Below are 3,846 nucleotides of genomic sequence, written 5' to 3'. Positions count from 1 at the left end.
CTGGGAACAAAGACATTATCTTCCAGCCAAAAGTCTGTGCTAGGGTGGGGGGATTTTTCCTGCTACGAAGACGTCTATGTTTGTCTGCACTTAGTTGCTATCTTTTTTCCTCTGCTGTGTCCGCATGTCTTTTACATCCACACAAACCACCAGAGATAGCGAAGGAGCCGCTCTGACTTTGTTATGAGGTGAAATCTTTGTTGTTTGAGTGATTTGGTTCCAGAAGCGAGCCTAAGCCCTTCTATAATGGTGGGAAGTGGCTCTGTCCAGCCCCTAGCATTACTTATCATTGTAATAGCTCTGAAGGTCTAAGGACACAGACAAGGAAAGGACTGTAGGTCTAATTTTTCCTGAGACCGACCTATGCACTCAAAAACTATCCATAAATCTTTGGGCAGCCAAGCTTTTTTTATAGGGCTGAGACAGAAGCTGCAGTTTCCATGGTACTGGTTGGGAATGACCGCTTCAAGATCAGTTTACTCTTAATAGAATAATTTTAATAGACTGAGGTAACGACACCCATGGACCACAGAGGGGGTTGGCAAGGGGAGAGGGGGGTACAGTGACAGGTAGGGAGCACCCGAGGACTGAGAGGCATTGGCAGGTGAAGGATGCGTGAAACATCGCAGGATGGCATGAGGCTCTGCTGATCTGCTGATTTTCAGCAGCGAGTAGAGGTGAACACTACCTCATAGGCTTCGTTTTGGTAGGTCTTTCTCGAGAACTGGCGAGCAGAGATGGGGTGGTTATTTTGTGAAAAATATTCTCCTATGGGAAGCTGGCTTACAGGTTTTCTTGGAGAGGTCATCCTGCTGGGCAGTGGTCCTGGGCTTGCTTCCTCAGAGAGCAGCCCATCGCAGCTAGGGTCTTCCCCCCCCAAATTCTGCACTGGGGAAAGCAGTAATAAGAAATCCAAAATACAGTCACGTGAACTTTCTTGTGATTTTAATGTTTTTGTCCTGTCTTGTCTTGTCTGATAAACTTGTCGAGCCATCCCCAAGTCATTTCGGGTATCTTTTCTGACACCTGAAAAAGCACACTACCGATTCCCTCCAGGTTACTTTAGCTATGAGAGGACGTGAGTGTGGTTATGTGTGGGTGTGGTGCATGCGTATACTTATTAAAATCAGATAACACCAGAAAACTAATTACAACTTAACTGTCGTTGCAATCTCTTCTCTGGAAGAGAAATTTTCACATGAATATTTCTTGCATTAGAGGTGAAATCAGATCCCCGTCCCGCACTTGCTGTGTTTGGAGCGTTGCCAAAAAAACTCTTTGAAAAAGGCATTCCTACTGGAATATGTCACAGACTATTCTCGCTCCCAGCTCTGACAGGCTTCAGATGGGGAGCTGGAATGCAGACCTCCCAGTCACACACAGGAGTGGCAGCGCTCGGGGGGGCTCAGGTTGCAACCTAGAGAAAATAAGCACCAAGGCAGGGGCAATCTTGCATGAAGATGACAGGGAGAAATAAGCAAATGCCATGTGCTCTACGTAGGGAGCTCAGCAAATCCTCAGCTCTACAAATCTGCATTTAACACTGGCCAGAGCTTAAGTCAGTGTAACGATTAGCTGGGATTTACACATACATACTTCTACTAAAAAGTTATTTTTATTGCTTTAAAAGGCAATATCGCCACGGGACAATAGGCTGCCTGAAGAGCACAGTGAAAAGCCAGGAGAGAAGGAAGCATCCGAGCTGAGTACGGTGAGAATTAGATCATGGAAAACTCCTCAAGGGAGAGCATTAGGTGCAGAGCCCTCTTTGTTCATCTTCTGGTTAGCCCATCTCCCTCGGAAGGGACTACCCTGCTGTAAGGAGAAAGAAAATATACATATTCTGAGCTTGGGATAATTTCATTTTACGTTCTTTGTTTCCCAGGTTTGTTTTAAACAAGCAGGCCCACCCCTTCCCAGTAAATATTTCCTGCTTCCTTTGGTGTCGTGTCAGATTAAACCTGGAATATCTTTCAGAGAGCATGTGAAAATGGTTCTGTTTTCACCGGGTAACTGTCATGAATATCAACATACCAAGTAGAACAGACTGTGATAATAAAAGTGTTGATCTCTGTGGCTGCTGAAAGAGCAACATTAAGTGAATCTCACCGATATTTAATCAGCAAACTGAATTGCACCTATTTAGGGAGGGGAAAAACAGCAGCGTTCATATTGATGAAGAATTCTGCGTTTAAAATAACTCCTTATTAATGAGTCAAAACTCCTAGGAGCTGTAAACAAGTTCAGTGTTCTGTACACTAATCCATAACCATTATCATATGTAGAGAACAAGAAGTTACTCACAAACAGATGTTCCTGCTGCCAAACCCATTCATTTAATGCACATTTTACTTTCCAAGTCCTAGTTAGCAACTTTCTGTGGTGGGCGGATTACACGAAAGGATGGAAAAGCAGGGATTAGTTTGCCTGCAAAGGAGCAATGTCTTCGTGTTTGTTCTGGAGTCTTTTCCATCTTGCCTTGCAGTGGAAGAGTTATTCATCTTGGACTGGCTCTCGCTGCCCTGGAGGGCACTGCGCTGTTGCGTTTCCAGGCACTGTGAGGCACTATGAGATGCCAAACTTGTTCTGTTACCAGAGAGCTGCATCATTAAATGCACTCTCTGCACTGACCGGTAATGAAGCCTGGCATTCGCAAATGCTTATGCCCAGAGGAGGCAATTCCCCTGCCTAAGTTATAGGTGAGCTTTCAGGGAAAGGTGTGCCAAATGCTAAGGGTGGAGGAAGAACTGCTACTCTAATTTCAGAGTTACTTCATGTTTTATCAAGGCCCGGTTCAGTCAGGTTTTCAGTATCTCCAAGCATGGAGATCCCACCACCCTTCTGGGAAACCTGTTCCACTGGTTAAATACTCCAGTGAAAAATTTTCCCATATGTCCAGCTGGAATTTCTCTTGCAGCTTGTAACCACATCTACTCTCCTTTTGCTATGCGCATCCAAGAAGCACATAACTCAGTCTTTGCTGTAACTCCCCGTTAGGTAGATGTAGGCAGCAATAAGACCCAGCCTTCTCCTCTCCAGGGTTAAGCAAACCCAGTTTTCTCAGCCCTTCCTCCTACAGTGTGTGCTGCAGCATCATGACCACCTTGGTGACCCTCTACTGGACTCTCTCCAATTTGTCCAAGTCTGTCTTTTTCTAGGAGCTCCAAACTGGACACAGTACTCCAAACGCAGTCCCATGAGTGCTAAACAGAGGGCATCCCTACATGGATCCTTACAAGGAAAAGTACTGTCATGGATTAAAAACCTGATGGGGCTGTGCTGAGCTCTCTGAGAACTCCATCACTGCAATTAGCACGTTGCTCACCCTGTCTCTTGTCTGAATGCTTTCTGAGAAAGCCGAGGAAAAGAAAACTGAGCCAGACTCTTCTCAGTGACATTTAGTGAAAGGACAAGAGGCAATGGGCACAAACTGACATACAGGAAATTCCACTTAAATGTAAGAAAAAAAAGTCTTACTGTGCAGGTGGTCCAACACGGGAACACTTTGCCAGCGAGGTTATGAAGCCTCTATCCTTCAAGTTACTGAGCCTAACTGGACACAGCCCTGAGCAGCCTGCTGTGGCTGACCCTCCTTTGAGCCGGGGTGGGCTGATGAGAGGGTCTCCAGAGGTGCCTTCCAACCTCAACTACTCTGCGGCTCTGTGAACCACTAAGTGAGATTAAAGAAGCTATACGTTTAGGACAAGTCATAGGAGGAGGGACTTCCAGTTGCCCACAGCTGGATTAATGCCTCATCAACATGAGATGCACAGACACAATAAATGATAGTTTCCTAAAAGAACTAGCCATAAACCCCACAAAAACTTACTATTCTGGATTTGGCAT

This window comes from Egretta garzetta, unplaced genomic scaffold (assembly GCF_000687185.1).
Source record: "Egretta garzetta isolate BGI_Z169 unplaced genomic scaffold, ASM68718v1 scaffold154, whole genome shotgun sequence".
Taxonomy (NCBI): domain Eukaryota; kingdom Metazoa; phylum Chordata; class Aves; order Pelecaniformes; family Ardeidae; genus Egretta; species Egretta garzetta.
The sequence above is the reverse complement of the archived record's forward strand: the minus strand, read 5'-3'. Positions refer to the sequence as shown.